We start from the raw sequence: 19,014 nt of genomic DNA on the forward strand, positions 1-19,014 counted from the left end.
AAGCATATTAATGAGCATCCTTCAAGAATAATTACGAAAATGGTTTACTTTATGCACTGGGAACCATTAGACCTGATAAAGTGTTTTACCCTTGAAATTTGAGTCCTCCATCCTATAGTCCCCAAATAAATATATCTCTGCAGATTCCATTCACCTGGGTACCAGCCTGAAATTCTAGAACATTCCAGAGTTAAGATCTAGCATCTCCAAGTAATATATTTAAAAGTGTATCATCTGGAGTTCCTGTCGTGGCGCAGTGGTTAACAAATCTGACTGGGAACCATGAGGTTGCGGGTTCTATCCCTGCCCTTGCTCCGTTGCCATGAGCTGTGGTATAGGTTGGAGACACAGCTCGGATCCCGTGTTGCTGTGGCTCTGGTGTAGGCCGGTGGCTACAGCTCCAATTGGACCACTAGCCTGAGAACTTCCACATGACGCGTGAGCGGCCCTAGAAAAGGCAAAAAGACAAAAAATTAAAAATAAATAAATAAATAAAAGTGTATCATCAAGTTGAAAACCCTAGTCAGTTATATCTCAATTTTTAATTAATTTATGAGTAAGTTGAGTACATCATGGCCTTTTTCCCCTAAATATTTTAATGTGGATTTTCCAAAATAAGGATATTCTTTTACATAAAACCTCCCATAAATTGGACATTGATACAATACTTTATGTAATCTGCTAGTTGTATTCTTGTTTTGCTAACTCACCCAATGATGGCCTTTATAGCATTTCCGTCCAGTACAGGACTCAGTCTAGGATTGCATACTGCATTTAGTCATCACGTCATTTAGCCTCCTTTCATCTAGAGCAGTTCCTCAGCTCTTCTTTGTCTTTTATGACACTGATATTTTTGAAGAATTTGGCCTATTTTTAAAATATAGAATGTTACTCCTTTTGGGAAAAAAAGAAAACCCTGGGTACAAAAGCTTGTTGTTATTGTTGATGTTGTTGTTGTTATTTAATGGCTACTGCATTTGGTTCTCTTGCTCTTTTTTCTATCCCACTTCTTTGGCAGCCATTCAACTCCATATGCTGAGAGTTCTTGGTGAGGCTTACTTATTTCAGTGATTTCCAGCCTGAGAAGGTGGGGTTTGTATTTACAAACTAATTTAAACTTAGCTTCTTCATCAACAACAGGTTTTCCATTTTGTTTAAGGAGTCGGAAATTGTTGAGCAATTTTTAGTTTCCTCCTTTACCCCTGTTTCTCAAGGAGCAATCAGGTCAGTCCCCATCCATGGGCACTGTTAAGAGGACCCCTTTGTTCCATCTATTATCTTCAATGCTCTGTGAATAGAGCACATCCTGGGCATGGAAAATGGGTGGCTCCCCACACGCTCTCTGCCACTGGGCTAGTTTCATCCTATGCATATTTCATAAGAGTGACCATCACTCAATCAAACAGTGTGGAAATCTGGCTGGTTGTGAGGCACTGGAGTTACTGTCATGAATCTAGCAAAATTCTGAGTTAAATCTATCTTAAAATACCTGTTTGGCCTTCACTAATGCAGTCTATGCGTCCAGCTGCCTCCCTTCTTTCTGGAAGCCCTTTTGCTGAGGTGTGGAGGGAAATTGGTGCTAAGTCCCAGCTCTGCGGGTCCATCAAGCCCCAGGGCATGTTGGTGGAGATGCTTGACTTTTTCTCTGGAAATTTTTATCTCTTTTCGAATTCTCTGTTCAAGCAACATCATGAAACACTGTAACTTGATGTGAAATTACTGCACAACAGGTACTTCCTGTCCTATAAGGGACCCAAACAAAACAATTCACAGGTCAGATGGTTTGGCTAAGATTCCCTCAGCTTCCACATGGGTTCATGGGTTACTGCAGGAGTGGTCCAGTCCAGATTTTAAAACCAATTAAAAGTTGGTTTTATTCCAATTCCAGAGGCAATCTAAGCAATTTCTGGCCTCTAAGCTAAAAAACGGTTCTTTCCCAGCTGCCTGCTGCCTTTTGATAGCTGCTTTCAGTTATGGCTACATCAGCACATCTTAGTCCTTTAATCTTTCTCAGTCTCAGATCCTTGCAGGTCTTGTTGTAACACGTACTTCTAAAACACAACGTTTTGTCATGTGTAACTTAGCCACCCTTGGACCTATCAAGAGTGACCTTACAAATTTTGTCTGACATGGTATAGTTGGAGTTTAGTTAACTCTTCGGGCCTTTTCTCAATTCGTATATTTTACCTCTAGTTAATCAATTGCTTTGGAAGAAAATTTCATGGATAAATATATAATGAATCCCCATTAGAACAAAAACAGGATTTGTACTTACATTTAGGATAACTATGTACTTCGCAGTATTATTCAATGTACATGTAATGGTTTGATTCATGGTCCAGCTGAGCTGATATGACATGTTCAAACATGGCTTTTCAGGGTGAGGTCAGTAAAATGTAACCTGCACAGAGAAACCAAATGTCACAGGGAACCAAATGTCACCTGCCTGGAGGCAAAGGCTGTACCAGATGACTGTTGAAGTTCTTTCTAGGCTTGCTTAATAGGTCCATAAAAATGTTTGATGTCAAGGGTAGAAAGATAAAGCACAATGTAAAGTGAACTCTGTGAGGAGTTTCCGGGTGACTCAGTGGGTTAAGGATCTGGTGTTGTCATTGCTGTGGCACAGGTGTGATCCCTTTCCCAGGAACTTCTGTGTGCTGTGGGTACATCCAAGAAAATTTTTTAAATAAAATATTAAAGCGAACTCTTAGGTATCTTGTTCAACCTAAATTGCTGTGGCAAAATGGACAAAGAAATAGCATTTCTCATTTTTCCATGAAAATTGTTTTGAGTTTGGAAAGGTGGCTAAGATTTCTCAAGACTCCCTGTGTTTGTATGATTTGATTACACTGAACGTGCCAAATACACACAAAAGCATTTGTAGAAGGCTTGACCATTCAAAAAAGAATACAAGGAGTTTGGGTAGCCTGGCTGTACCCTCAGTGTGGGAGATACTTTCTGAAAGCAGTGTTGTTCTTTCCAACTGGAAGCAGACTGAAGCTACTCAGTTTTCACCTAGTGAGCCACATGTAGTATTGAGCTCTACCGACCAACTGATAGATAGTATTGGGACACAAGTCAATAGAGCCCCAACGGCTAAGCCCGAAGATTGTGGAACTGCCCTTCCTGGACTGCCTGCCCCTCTACCCCTGCCCTTGAGCCAGAACCAGAGCATTTCAAAATATTGTTGACTTAAGAATTAATAAAATCATTATATTCTTGTGTTTAAAAAACATATTTTCAGCAACTATAACTGAAAGGAAGAAAAAAATGTATTCAATTTTTTAAAATTCTGTGCTTTCGTTCATTACCGTATTGATTTGTCTGCTTGATTTGGGGAGTTGGCTTGAAAACTGGCAAAAGCTTATACTGAATTACAAGAGTCATCCTTATACCTCTGCATTCAGTTTACATCTCTCCCCTAAGGTGCTGTTGAAATAACGCTTCTGTAGCTATTGTAATAATCGCTGCATTACAATTTGGAGAGTCAAGTGTATTTGGGGCTGACTACAGGAACCACCATTCATTTACCTGGACTGGCTGCTTTCTGATTTCTCTGCATTCAAACACAAATCACTGAGTGACCTCAGTATGGAGAATGTGTGAAATAACCTCAAAAACTGATTTCATAGCCACTGCTTTTTTCTAGATTTCATTAACAACCTACCCCCAAATTGCAAATGGTGCCAAAGGCTGGTACTTAGATCACAATAATGAACCTGATGTATCAGGAAGCCAACAAATTGCTTCTAACAGTGGCCTTTTTGGATTCCCTAATGACTCTTTCTAAGGACAGATGTAACAGGACCATATTTTTCAGCTTTTCAGTGCATCTCAGGAAAGCAGAAAAAAATGCCAGCCTGTGATTATGATGGGGTCTGTATTTGCTGCTACATATAAGTTGATTTTTTTTTCCTGTTTTAACAGTTTTCCTTCAGTGTAGTATTTCCACCAGAGGACAAAAGAGGCACAACACAGCACAGAGGTTTCCCCCATGAATTGTGCATATATGCCTTTGTCACTCAGGAAAATGCCAACAAGTGTATTTGTTTTTAATGAGAAAAAATAACTAGCATCTTCCTTGGCTAAGACAAAATTGAAGCCTTTATTAAAATCAGCCACACAGCCAAGGCCACTCTAATATATCTGTGAGTTCACCTCATTAAAAGGCAACTTCAGCTGCTAATGTGTTGGAAAGTTGTGTATCAGAGGCTCCCAGAACTGCCACTGGCTTCTAAACTGAAGATTTGAGACACCATTTTTCTACTTCTCCAGCTTCTCCATCTTTTGTTCCAAGAGACATACTCTTAAATTTCATCATTATCTATACCTTCTAATCTCTTCCACCCTTTAGGAGAAAGTGTGTCCTCTTGGGTTATTTCCTGTCAGTTATATACTCTTCTGCTTCTTCTTTCCTTGTAAGTGTTCAAACTCCAGTGCACGTGGGTTGCCTCCATGTGATTAACTGGACCATCTGAAAACTATTATACCCTGTTGGGTTGATTGACCACAGAACCTTAAAGGCATTTCAATCCCTCTAGCTAATAATAGCTGATATTTATTGAGACTTGCTACATGATAGGCACTACTCTCGCACTCCGTAAATAGTGTCTTGTTTAATCCTAGATAAGGATTATAATATCCCATTTAAAGGCAAGGAAGTAAGATAAAAGAAACTTGTCCAAAGTTAGAAAATGGTAGATGAAGGAGTTCCTATTGTGACACAGCGGGTTACATACCCGGCTAATATCCATGAGGATGCGTATTCGATCCCTGGTCTCACTCAGTGGGTTGAGGATCTGGCCATGAGCTGTGGTATAGGCCAGCAACTGCAGCTCCAATTCAACCCCTAGCCTGGGAACTTCCATATGCCGTGGGTGTGGCCAAAGAAAGAAAGAAAGAAAGATGGATGGTGGATGAAAGAATCAGAATTACACTCTAGAAAACCATACCTCAGGAGTTTCAGTCATAGCTCAGTGGTAACAAACCCAAACCCAACTAGTATCCATGAGGATACGGGTTCAATCCCTGGCCTTGCTCAGTGGGTCAGGGGTCCGGCATTGCCGTGAGCTGTAGCGTTAAGTCACAGACGCAGCTCTGATTCAACCCCTACCTAGCCTGGGAACTTCCATATGCCACGGTTGCAGCCCTAAATACCAACCTGATGTTCAAAAACTCCGCGCAATTCTGATACTAGCAACTGGCATTAACATAACCTCAGGTTTTTCCCCTTCTAACTTCAGATGCCAGCTGCGATGAGGTACCCAGGCTGCACACTTCTGGCAAAAATGTTCTTGTCACAAAAGGAATTCAGAAATGAGACAGAAACAAAGATTTATTTAAGTAAGAAGTACACCTCTTGAGGGGAGGCAGGCAGAGAGGCAAGCCGCTGCCCTACGTTTCTTTGGCACATCAAGTATGAGTGACATACTAATGGGTGGAATATTCACAGGGAAGGAGGGGCTTAGGGGCAGTAGTCTCTGATTTTCATGTCACCTCCACCTTCGTCATAAAAGCAGGAGAGATTTTTGTCTTTATTTAGCCTTGATGGGAAGTGTTGTGGTGTCAGTGCATGACAGGTCCTTCAAGGCCAATTTTATTGTAATGGAGGCATGAGCAACAGGTTCCATTCACCTTCTCCCACCTTTCTTTGTCTGCCTCCAGGGCACTTATCACCTCAAAATGTGTGGTTTCCTGTTGGTCTAAAGTTCCTGCTTTTCTTCGTCACCCCTGACCTGAAGTGTGGTTTCCTGCCACATGGCCTGTGGCTACCCTTTCTCTGCTCATACCTAGCTGTCTGCCTGCCGTTAACACTTCTGCCTGGCTGATTACAATTTGGGAGGCTCCAATACCCACCTGCCTACACCTGACTAGAATGGCACAAAATTCAAGAAAGTGCTATACTTTATAGTATATTACATATACGTGGTTATTATAAAAGGTATAATCTAAGAAGAGCCAGTGGAAGAGATGCACAGGGCAGGGCAGATGGGGCAAAGGAACAGGTAACATGGAGCTTCCCTGGCCCCCAGGAGCACCACCCTCCCAGCACCTCAGTGTGTTTGCCAGCCTGGATGCTCTCCAAACCCCATGGTTTAGAGACTTTCATGGTGCTTTCACTGCATAGACACAACTGATTAAATCATTGGCTATTGGTAGTTGAACTCCATCTCTAGGCTCTTTCCCTTCCCATAGGTCCAGGGTGGGGCTGGAAGTTCTAACCCTCTAATCATGCCTTTGTCTTTCTGGTAACCATCCCCCATCTTGAAGCTATTTGGGCACCCCCAGCAACCTGTCATCTAATTATCACACAAAAGGCACTTATCACTCTAGAGATACCTGGGTTTTAGGAGCTGTGCACAAGGAACCCAGGACAATGACCAACTATCTGTTTATTTCCCAGAATACCATACTACCCCACTCTGAGAAAATTGCTCAAATTGTTTATCAGTATTTTTAAATTAAATTTGATTAACCATGTCCATTGTCATCAACTTACATTTGTAATATTCATCATTTGTAATCTGAAATCTTTGAATGAGAAGCCAGACTTCACAAAATGACTAATTGCTTTATTATTATCTATCAGCTTTATTATTTCAACTAGTTTCAGTTAAACCTGTTGTTGCTCTCTGACCTATGGAAGAAATTAAGCTCTAATGTAGACTGACTTGCCTTGTATACAACTGCATACCCTCTTGAGCAATGTTATTATGAGGTTTCTGGGGTATTTCCTAATTGGAGATACCTCTGAGTGAGTGAGATTACTCCCAGAAATGCTTTCAAGTGTTTGTTCACATTAGTAGGCCATTGAAGACCTGTTCAGGTCACTGTTGACCTGGTGCACAAATTCAAACTTACAGTACCTTGATTAGCTGATAGGACTTGATCACACAGAAAATGCCCTTGGAAGAATGAATAACTAAAGGTTATTTCCCACTCCCCCTATAAACCTCAGGGGAGCACTATGATGTATTGTACTATTATTCTGTACTTTTAAACGTTATATAAGAAAATTCATTCACAGGCAGAGCACTTATTATGTGCCAAAGATGATCTGAGTTGCAAAGGACACAAAGATGAATAAAACATGATCCCTGCCTATAAGAATACAGTCTCCTGTGCCCTTGGAGAAGGAGGGAGACTGTTTATGTTGATACAGAGCAAAAGTGGAGAGGCAGAAGGAGTTGTGGACAGAAAGGTGTAGAACATCAAGACATTGAGCAGAGGGGTGAAAGATCCTCCTGAGTTTTGAGGTCAGTCACCCAGCAAATGTTTATACAATGTCCACCACGTCCAAGCATGGTTCTAGATGCCAAGGAGGCTGTATTCCACTAAACGGGTAGGGTCCACCTTCGTGTAGAGCTGATACTCCAGTGGACAGAGAAGAATAATGTGCAAACATATTTTTGGAAAACACGGTCATGTCTGCTAGTGATATGTGCAATTAAGAAAACAAACAGAGGAGTTCCCGTCGTGGCTCAGTGGTTAACGAATCCGACTAGGAACCATGAGGTTGTGGGTTCGGTCCCTGCCCTTGCTCAGTGGGTTAACGATCCAGCGTTGCCGTGAGCTGTGGTGTAGGTTGCAGACGCAGCTCGGATCCCGCGTTGCTGTGGCTCTGGCGTAGGCCAGTGTCTACAGCTCCGATTCAGCCCCTAGCCTGGGAACCTCCATATGCCGTGGGAGCGGCCCAAGAAATAGCAACAACAACAACAACAAAAAAAAAAAAGACAAAAGAAAACAAACAGAGAGATCGGGGGCTTCATTAGATTGGGTGGTCCAAGACACTCTTTCTAAGGAGCAGACCCTCAAGTTGACCTGAATAGTAAAAAGGAGCCAGTGCTGAGAAGATGTAGGCATAGATCTCTCCAGGCCAGGAAATAGTAATTACAAAGATTCTTGAAACTCATTGAGCTTGGCTTGAACCAGGAAGAGAGACACAGTCAGTGGCTGGAGCTCAGTGAGAAGCAGGAGGTGATGGGCAGATGTAGGCTGTAAAGGGTGTAAAGTTCCCTGATTCAAAGCAGCATCTAAGATGGGCCACCAGGTGAAGGTCCAGTAGATTGCTGGTGGGCCTGCCTAGTGCTAAATATTTGGGTTAAAGAAACAACTTTTGGATTGGAGAGCAAAAAGTGTACCTATATAAGGCCCTGGTTTTTTTGGTCATCTATCTATACCTGTTTGAAGTTCATATCTGCAATGTACAAATCAGTACCCATCCAGAAAAATAAAAATCTGTCCCTCTGACTTTTCCATGCATTTGTATGCCTACCCTTAGAAACATGAAAATGTCGAAACTGAAAAGAAAATGTGTCATTTCTTATGAGCAGCTGGAATTGGGAGGATGTGATGAAAGCTCTTTCACATCCCCATTGTGAACTCTTACCAGTAAGCAATTCCCAGGGGGCTGTTCACCAGAACACTTTGCTCTGTACACTTAGTTTTGATGGATGCCATGCAGATTTATGTCATTAAAGATTACTTATTTCTTTTGAGAAATTATCCCTTTTTGAGATGTTATCTGAAGACCTGTGATCAATAGGCAATATTAAACTGTCACTATGGGGTCAGTTTTTGAAGTGGTGCTTGGAATGTGCCTGAACAGGCCACATCAGCTTCAGTAGAACCACTGCATGTGGCTGTGAGACTGTTCCCCAGCACGTCTTTGCAGGGCTTTTGTTTTAGTTTTAATAAGTACCACAGAGCGACTCAGTGCACAGCTGATTGCAGTATTTGAGAGTGTGGATAATGTGCTATGCAGTAGGAGGCTTTTAAAATTAGATTTTAAAGCTTCATTCCCATTAAGAGTCACAACAACAGTATAATGTTTCTTTAATTCTTCAAAGAGTAAGTTTCTATAAGAGAATCGGGAGCTTAATTAGAATATAGAGCTCATAAAGCAGCACCATGTCCCCCAGAGACACTATTCCTCTCACTCTATAGAGAGAGAAATGAGGCTCCATGAAGTGGGGGTGCTCTGTGCTCAGCCCCTAAGTCAGCAGTGAGGCTAGGGGTACAGTGCCGGCTTCCCTGTGGTTCATTGCTCTAAGGCACCGCCTCTTGTGAGTCAGATTTAATTATAGAATAATCCATTTAATCTACGCAGGGAAGAATAATGAAGGAGCAGGAAAAATGAATTATTCACAGGTTGGTAGGAGACCATGTTAGGTAGGTTTGCAACTTTCTTCTCAGGATCCAAATTCTCAGCATGTTCTAGGTGGTGTCTGTGGCCATGAGAGATTCCTCTGGCTGCAGTAGGCAGAGGACTTCTCAAGTTTTCTCACTTTGAAATATAAGTAAAGATTCCAGTTGAAAATGCTGCAGAATCAGCTTTTTGTCAGAAATAAATCTTACTGATTTTAAAATAATAAGAGAAAAAAGAGTGCTGTAGTAGCTCTCTGCACTCCTTCTAGGTTAAAAGAAAGAACTATATTGAATTAAATGCTCAACTCACAACCTCGCTTAAAACAAGATATGATTGAGCCTTTGTTTCACTTTTTTTGGCCATACCCATGGCATATGGAAATTCTGGGCCCAGGGATCAAATCCGTGCCACAGCAGGGAACTGAGCCATAGCAGTGACAATCTAGATCCTTAACCACATGCACCACCAGGGAACTTCCCTTTGCTTCATTTTTTACCTTTGACTGCTTTTCCAGCTGTGGCTATGAACTTGCTGGTTCATTTATTGTCTGTTTCCTGCACACACATTAGAAAAGGTAGATAGTAGTTTAAAGAGCTGTATTTAGATAAGAAGTCTTTCTCTGAAGCTGAATATAACAAGAGGTTAGGATTTGGGTTTCTTGGTGTTATACAAACAGGAATAAAATTGCATCATTTAAAGTGTACATCATAAGAGTTCCAGTTGTGGTGCAGCAGAAACAATTCAACTGGTATCCATGAGGATGAGGGTTCGATCCCTGGCCTTGCTCAGTGGGTCGGGAATCCGGCGTTGCCATGAGCTGTAGTATAGGTCAAAGACACGGCTTGGATCCCATGGGGCTGTGGCTGTGGTGTAGGCCAGAAGCTGTAGCTCTGATTCGACCCCTAACCTGGGAACCTCCATATGCCATGTGTGCAACCCTAAAAAGCAAAACATAAAAAAAAAATTTTTAATTAAGTGTAAATCATATTTAATGAATTATCTCACATAACCCCCCATCACAATCTACTGAAGCTGGAAAACATGATGATCCCCATTTTATATATTGAAAAACTGAGACTTAGACTAAGGGCCTTATCAAGGGTCACATTTTATATAAGCCAAAGAGTCAGAACAAAAAAGAGAGAGAGATTTGCTTGTGTCAAGTCCAGACATCTTTCTATGTCACTGTATTATCTCCCTGTATCACCCACATGTGGCACAGCAGGAACAGAGTAATAAACCATGTGATGAGGTCTAATTCCTGTGCCCAAATCTGCCCTGACCCCATAGGAGACATAAGCTAATGTGAGGTCTAACAGAAAATAGATGTTATAAGTGATATCATATGGTTTTTGTCTTTCTCTTTCTGACTTACTTCACTTAGTATGAGAGTCTCTAGTAACTGGGACACCATGCTATAAGTAGAAAATAGACAGAACACTGTAAACCAGCTATAATGAAATAAATAAATATATATATATATATATATATAATAAAAATAAATTTTAAAAAAGAAAATAGATGTTAGTATCATAAAAATGCAGTTCCTTTTCTCAATAGTCATCTTCCCAAGATCTGGCCCTTTTTTACAACTTCAAAAAGGTCATTTTGAAATAACTTTAGATTAGTGTTTTAGTTGCAAAAAGAGTAGAGAGCATTGCTGTGCACCCAGGTATCCTTCATCCAGCTTCCCCCAATGAAAGCTTCTTATCAGTGAGGATAGTACAGTTACCAAAACCAGGAAGTCAATTGAATATGTCATTAAATTGCAGTCCTTAATCAGATTTCATCAATTTTTGCATGCACTCACTTTTTTACATATACTTGTCTGAAATTTTATTGTGTGTGCAGGTTAATTTAACCATCTCCACAATCAAGACATAGAATTTTCCCATCCTCCTAAAGAAATTTAGGGTGCTATCCCTTTAGAGTCACTCCTTCCCCCAAACCTAACTCCTGGGAATCACTAATATGTTCTCCACCTCTGTAATTTTGTTGTCTTTGGAATGTTATGTAAATGCAACCATCAATCATAAGTTCAATCTTTTAAAATTGACTGTTATTTCACTCAGCATAGTGCTTTTTTTTTTTTTTTTTGGTCTTTTTGCCATTTCTTGGGCCATTCCCACGGCATATGGAGGTTCCCAGGCTAGGGATCGAATCAGAGCTGTAGCCTCTGGCCTACACCACAGCCACAGCCACGTGGGATCTGAGCCATGTCTGCAACCTACACCATAGCTCACGGCAACGCTGGATCCTTAACCCACTGAGCAAGGCCAGGGATTGAACCCACAACCTCATGGTTCCTAGTCGGATTCGTTAACCACTGAGCCACGACAGAAACTCCCTCAGCATAGTGCTCTTCAGATCTCTCCAAGTTATTGCATGTAACAGTAGTTCTTTCCTTTTTATTGTTGAATAGTATTCCATGATATTGATGTACAAGGTTCTTTGTATATTTACCTAATAAAGGTCATTTGGGTTGTTTCTACTATAAACCAAGTTGCTATGAACATTTATGTAGAGGTTTTCTATGAATGTAAATTTTTATTTCTTTAGGGTAAATACGCAGAAGTGGGATTACTGGGTCATATGGTGTTTGTTTAACTTTATCAGAAGCTACCAAACTGTTTTCTAGAGTCTGACTATTCCTTTTAAAATATAGCAATGCCTAGAATATTTTATAGCAGTGAATTACATCTATGCTGACTTAACATTTATTACTTTCATAGAAAATGTATGTTTATGCTCCTCTGGCTTTCTATGAAAATTATTTTAATAAACACAAGTTACTAAAATTCATATTTAACCACTTGGGTCTAGAAACAAATGAAAATATAACCCATTAAGGAGCAGTTCTTCATGCTCTGGTAAATGAATATAAATTTGATGTTTACATAAATGAAGTGTTAAGAGACCAATTAATGTCAAAAGGCAATACTGTAAAAATTCTTGAAGAACCATTACTTAAATCTAACTTACTTTGTAGAGAGTCCTTATTCAAGCAAACTTCACTGAGACCAATACTAATTAAACTTGCTTGCTAAAGATTACATACAATCACATCAGAGCCCCAAAGTTCAAATCCCACAGAATAAAATTTTTATTTATTTATTTATTTTGTCTTTTGTCTTTTTAGGGCCGCACCCGCGGCATATGGATGTTCCCAGGCTAGGGGTCTAATCAGAGCTGTAGCCACTGGCCTATGCCAGCGGCACAGCAACGCCAGAACCAAGCCGCGTCTGCAACCTACACCACAACTTACAGCAACACCTGATCCTTAACCCACTGAGCAAGGCCAGGGATCGAACCTGCAACCTCATGGTTCCTAGTCAGATTCATTTCTGCTGCGCCACGATGGGAACTCCAGAATAGAATTTTTAAAATTGTCATCAAGACCCAATGGTGTTTTATTGCAAGTGAGCCTAATAGCAGTAGTCCTGATGTGATCTTAAAAGAGGTCATTTGTTTTCCCTAATCCCACATTTGTCAAAGATCCCCCTATTGTTTTGTTTTGTTTTGTTTTTTGTCTCTTCGCCTTTTTCTGGGGCTGCTCCTGTGGCATATGGAGGTTCCCAGGCTAGGGGTCAAATCAGAGCTGTAGCCGCTGGCCAGTGCCACAGCCACAGCAACATGGGATCCAAGCCACGTCTGCAACCTACACCACAGCTCATGGCAACACTGGATCCTTAACCCACTGAGCAAGGCCAGGGATCAAACCCACAACCTCATGGTTCCTAGTCGGATTCGTTAACCACTGCGCCACGATGGGAACTCCCCCCTATTCTTTTTTTTAACCATTTTTTAAGTTGAAGTATAGTTAATTTACAATGTTGTGTTAGTTTCAGGTATAGAGCGAAGCAATTCAGTTTTATACACATATATGTCTGTGTGTGCGTATGTATATGTTCTTTTTCAGATTCTTTTCCATTATAGGTTACTACATGGTAGTGAATAGTTAGATAGTTCCCTGTGCTATATAGTATATAGTAGGTCCTTGTTATCTATTTTATATATAGTGATGTGTATATGTTAGTCCCAAACTCCTAATTTATCCCTCCCCCCCATTCCCCTTTGGTAACCACAAGTTTGTTTTCTATGTCTGTGAGTCTATTTCTGTTTTGTAAATAAGTTCATTTATATCATTTTTTAGATTCCATGTATAAGTGATATCACATGATTTTTGTGTTTCTCTTTCTGACTTACTTCACTTAGTATGATCATCTCTAGAAACATGTTGCTGCAAATGGCATTATTTCATTCTTTGTTATGGCTGAGTAGTATTCCATTATATATGTACATACCACACCTTCTTTATCCATTCCTCTGTTGATAGACACTTGGGTTGCTTCCATGTCTTGGCTATTGTAAATAGTGTTGCTATGAACATTGGGGTGCATGTGTCTTTTTGAATTATGGTTTTCTATGGCTATATGCCCAGGAGTAGGATTGCTGAATCATATGGTAACTCTAAAAAATCCCCCATTCTTAAAACTACTCTCTAAGACTCTGCTCTTCCTTCAAAACCCTCCTCAATGTCTCTGAATGAATCTTCCAGCATAATCAATATAAAAGTCATTATCTCAAAAGTTAGTAACAACCCCACAAATTCATGAATTTAAATTTCATCATCACTCTGGTATAAGCAATGTTGGAACAACTTATTACCTATTTGGAACAAGATCAGGTTGGATCTCTATCTATTTTACCATATTCTAAGAAAAATTCCAAATAAATTAAAGATTTAAATTCAGTAAGACCCATAAAATACTGGATGGCAGAAATAGGTAAATTCTCGTGTAACTTCAGAACCAGGAAGGCCTTTCTAACTGTAACTAAAAATACATAAAACATAGAAGAAAATACTGATAAATTTAGGCTGAATAAAATTTTTAACAATTTGATTGTTACACCAAATAAAATACTGCATGATAAAACAAAGCAAAACAAAACAAGAAAACAACAAGCAAAGTCAAAAGACAAATGTAGGAAGATATTTACAACACCTAACAGAGACAAAAAGTTAATCATCTTAAACCATAAGGATCTCTAGAAATCCAGAAGAAAAATTCAATGATCAGTAGAAAATATAGTAAATGAATATGAGCAGATGGTTCACAGCAAAAGAAATACACACATGCCTCTTAAACACACCCATAAGAAAGAAATACAAATGACAGCATTTTCTCACCTGTAAGGTCAGCAAAATTCCAAGATATGACCTCTTACTTTTTTCAGTGAGACTTTGAAGAAGCAGGCACTGATATTCCAACTGGAGTGCAAAGTGGTGTCAACTGTATGGAAAGTGTTACTACTACTAAAATTACACACATTTACTCTGTGACCCACGAATTCTCCTTCCTGATAGTTACATCACTTTGTAGTAAGTAGTAAGTATAGTTGAGCAAACTGTGACTACAATGAAGAAGCTCTTTCTGTTTAGCTACAGAAGGATCCAAGAAACATTAAAAGAAAAAAGATGCTGCAATACTACATATATAGTGTGCTACTTTTTGTGTAAGAAAAGAGAAAAATAAGAGTATATATTCCTATTGCTTTTATTTTTTGAAAAAAATTGGAAAAAAAATTTTTTTAAGAATGAAAATGTTCAAGAGTTCCTGTTGTGCCTCAACAGTAATGAACCCAACTAGTATCCATGAGGACATGGGTTCATTCCCTGGCCTCACTCAGTGGGTTGAGGATCCAGCACTGCCTTGAGCTATGGTGTAGGTCACAGACTTGGCTTGGATCCCCCATTGCTATGGTTGTGGTGTAGGCCAGCAGCTGCAGCTCTGATTCATCCCCTAGCCTGGGAACTTCCATATGCCACTGGCTCAGCCCTAAAAAGATTAAAAAAAAAAAAAAAAGGAAGAAGAAGAAGAATAAAAATGTTCACCTAGGAGTTCCTTTGTGGCTCAGCAGAGTAAGAATCAATTGTTGTCAGCGCTGTGGCTCTGGTTATTACTGTGGTGCAAGTTCAATCCCTGGCCCTGGAACTTCTGCATGCCAGGGGTGTGGCCAAAAAAAAAAAAAATTTCACCTAAAGATGCTAAGTAGGAACAAAGAATGAAGACAAGGGTGGGAGAAAGATTTCTCCTCGTTTACCTCTTTATATCATTTTGATATTTAAATCATATGAATATATTAACTATTCAAAAACTGGAGTTCCCATCGTGGCTAGTGGTAACAAACCCAGTTAGCATCCATGAGGATGTGGGTTTGATTCCCGGCTTCACTTAGTGGGTTCAGGATCCAGCATTGCCGTGAGCTGTGGTGTAGTTCCAAGACATGACTCAGATACTGCGTGGCTGTGGCATAGGCCAGGGGCTGCAGCTCTGATTCAGCCCCTATCTGGGAACCTCCATATGCCATGAGTGTGGCCCTAAAAAGATAAGTAAATAAAAGAGGAGTGTGGGAAGGAACCACATCAGGTACTTTCTAAGTCTAGAGCTCTTAAAATGTGTTAATTTCAGAAATGGTTGTGTTATGGTACCTAAAGGACATTAAGAGGGAGTTTTGCAGCTTTTTCTTTAACTGGTTGTTAATTATGGCTTAACCCAGAAGGACTTTCTTGGCCTTTAACTGCGGTAACTGAATCTGCACTGTAGGCCTGTATTTCTCCCTTCTCACCATGTGTCACCCAGATTGTCTGTCTGCTCAGTTCTTCTATTCCAACTGTCCTTTCACCTCTGTGAGGGCAGGGAGTGTCGGTCCTGTCCACCCCTCCACGCCCTGTCCGTGCCCTTTACTGTTAAAAGCCCAGATCCTAGCTGTTTCTGGCCATAATAGTGTGTACTAAGTGAATTAAAACTTCAAAACAATGGCGAGCTAGAAGGCATTCCCCTGCAGACCATCACTCCCCTTCACACCCTCTGCATACACAATGTAAAAACGGTCTGAGGAAATGAAGAAAAATGTGGCAACTATCCAAGCAATGCACAGCAAAAAATAGCACCTTTACCTCAGTTATCAGAAGTTTTCAGAAAGAATAATTTTGGCCTGAAATTTTTAAATCTAATTGCTTTAGTTCCCACTTTAATGCGGTCATGTGACTGTGATGGTATTTTTAATAAGGTGCTTATAATTGTAAGCTCCTCTACAGGAGGCTCTTCTGCTCCCATACTGCCTTTTTCTCAACTTTTTACTTCTGCCTTTTGCACAGTGTTTTAAATATTTGACTTTAGCCCCTACCACAGACTCCAAATCTGTGTTTGGAATGTGGAGATCAAAGTAGTGTAGCTAATCCTCAGGACATGTGCCATCGTGTGACTTCAGAATCCACCTCTTATCGAACTTCTGTGGTTTTCTGGACTAGTTGCTGGTCATAATGTTCAATGTGCACATCTGAAACTGTTTTTGAATTACTTTTTCTTGGTATGTCTCCATATTTCCTTTGTGGGAAAATACACTGTCCTGATGGCGGTGCCCTCTGTGAGCATCTCCAGCCTCTGCACAAAACTTCCCCAGGTTGTATCATCACCTGCTTCCAATAAACTTTGCTTTTCGTTCCCCTGTAAACAGAGCGTGTCTTATTCAGAAAGCTCATGATGGGAGGAAAGGGATTGATAATGAAAAGAAAGGGAGCCCAAAGTAGGATTTGTCTTCATGGCATTAGGATTTGTTGTGAAGCAGTGCATTCCACAGTCTGTGCTGCAGGTCCATGAGTCAGTTCCTATGAATTCTAACCCAGTCTCTAGAAGTAATTTCTTGTATCACCTTGTACAAGCCGCCCTGGGACCCAGTTTCTTTCCTTTTATGCACAGATAAGAATAGCAGTGTACTTTGCAGAGTTCATAAACAGCAATACCTAAAAGTGAATATGAAATGAGAAAGTTCTAAAAATTGTCCTTTACCTAGTACCGACGAGGAAGATTTTGCCAAGGACTGGATCATTAAAAATGGAGCTTTTAATTAATCACGATCTGTTTGATTAATATAATCCCCTAAAAAGGCAAATAGCAGGTTATAATAGATCTGCACATGGCAACAGGTAGGATTTTCAGAATCATAATGAGTGTCAGGTATTTATCTGGGGCTTGTATTTACTCAAATTTGCTCTCTTAAAGCACTATCTCTTCATTCTTCACAGAAGAAAAAGCCCATTTTCACACCCCAGTGTTTATCCTGGAGGATTATCCAGAAGCCTAAACTGTATCTATTTCTTATTTCTAAAAATAAGAAATTGTGTATCACAAGAGCTTGAGGGCCAGGTGTATGAGGTAATTCTCAATATCCCCAGATAATACTTAGAAATGGATTCCTATCCATAGGTGTCCCTGGTTAGTGACATTTTAGCTGAAATGGCCTCTCCACCTGCAAAATCCAAATAGCTCTCTTCTATTCAAAGAACTTCCTGAAGATACCCTTTCAAAAACTTTTAGTAGTAGGCGATGATTAATGAAAACCTACAGGTCACCTGAAAATAATACCAAGTTTCTCAAAGAAAAATTGCTTATCCCAATACAACTAAACATAACTGGCTGCCAGGATTCAGAGTCAGTTCATTTAACTGCTGAGGGTTAAATACAAAATAGGAGTATTGAAATTGAGGTACTTTGTTTTTACTCTGTAAATTTAAACCTGTAATGACATCATTGTTTCACTATTAGTGCATAAATGTTCTGGTTATCACACTGAACAAGATATCTAAGCATTGGATTTCATCATAGAATGCTAGGGGATTTCCAGTAGAAGTTTCAACTGTCATTATTCATTGGTAGAATCCAAATCTTTTTTTTTTTTCCAGCACCCCTGGCATGCAGAAGTTCTCAAGTCAGGGATCAAACTCATGCCACTGCAGTAACCCAGGGCCACAGTAGTGATTCCAGATTCTTAACCTGCTGAGCCACAAGGGAACTCCCCATATCTCTTTTTAGACCTATAGGCAAATACTGGTATTTAGACCTATAGGCAAATACTGTTGAGTTGAAACTGACTGCAGTTTTGCCATTTGGTATGTATGAAAACAGGTGCAAGGTGAAAATTATAAACATCTGAGGACTAAAAGCCATTCTTGTACTTTCTGTATAAAGGAACATGATATAAAGCAAACATATAATTGCCCTAAAGCATGTTCAAAATCATCTGGAAATACCCATGACTTTTCATCATTTTGATTTATTGAGGACTGATGGGATTAACCTAGGTAGTTTATTCGAGAAACTTGAGTGTGCCTTAAATAGATGTGTTTGCCTCCTACTCATTCACAGTGACTCTCAGAGGACAAATGCTTCTTTCCTTGTGTTTTATAAATACACAAACACAACTTCCTTACATCTTCCAATCTGTAATCTACATATGAAATTAAACATCTGTGGTCACACTATGAATCAGTAGTTTCAGTATGATATTGGAGATTAGTCTTGCAGCATAAAACACACAGGGACACACACTGTTGCCTGACTCTGCAACCCTGACCTTTCCCCGAGCTCCAGCCTCACCCACTGTCTACGGATGTCTAGAGGCCATCTCAAAATTGATACATACAGCCAAAATCAAACCATTAATTTTACCCCCAGGTACCCCTCCTTTCTGTTTCTGCCTCTGCAGTAGTCCACCATCACAGCAAAGGGCTTTTATTCAACTAATTGCTGAAGCCAAAAATCCTGAAGTCACCCTTCGACTCCTTTCTTTGTGTCACAACCCCCAAACAGTCCTTCACTAGTCTTATAAGATCTAATTTTTATATTATTCCTAATAGCATAATAAGTCTTCTTATGCAAACCTTTGTTAACATCTACAAAGGTTTTCATTAGGTTAGATTCCTAGAAGTAAAATTACTTAAATAATAGGTTTCAAATGGTTAAATTACAAAGTCCCCCCCAAAAAATTAAGCCATCTTATTGTTAACACAAAATCTTCATCAA

At 39.9% G+C, this 19,014-nt stretch overlaps 1 protein-coding gene across 7 annotated transcripts in view; it reads left to right on the top strand.

Moving 5' to 3' along the window:
• KCNQ5 (potassium voltage-gated channel subfamily Q member 5) overlaps positions 1-19,014 on the top strand; it is a 504,374-nt gene that overhangs the window by 365,870 nt on the left and 119,490 nt on the right. The window lies entirely within an intron of this gene.

Source organism: Sus scrofa, chromosome 1 (genome assembly GCF_000003025.6).
Source record: "Sus scrofa isolate TJ Tabasco breed Duroc chromosome 1, Sscrofa11.1, whole genome shotgun sequence".
Classification (NCBI taxonomy): domain Eukaryota; kingdom Metazoa; phylum Chordata; class Mammalia; order Artiodactyla; family Suidae; genus Sus; species Sus scrofa.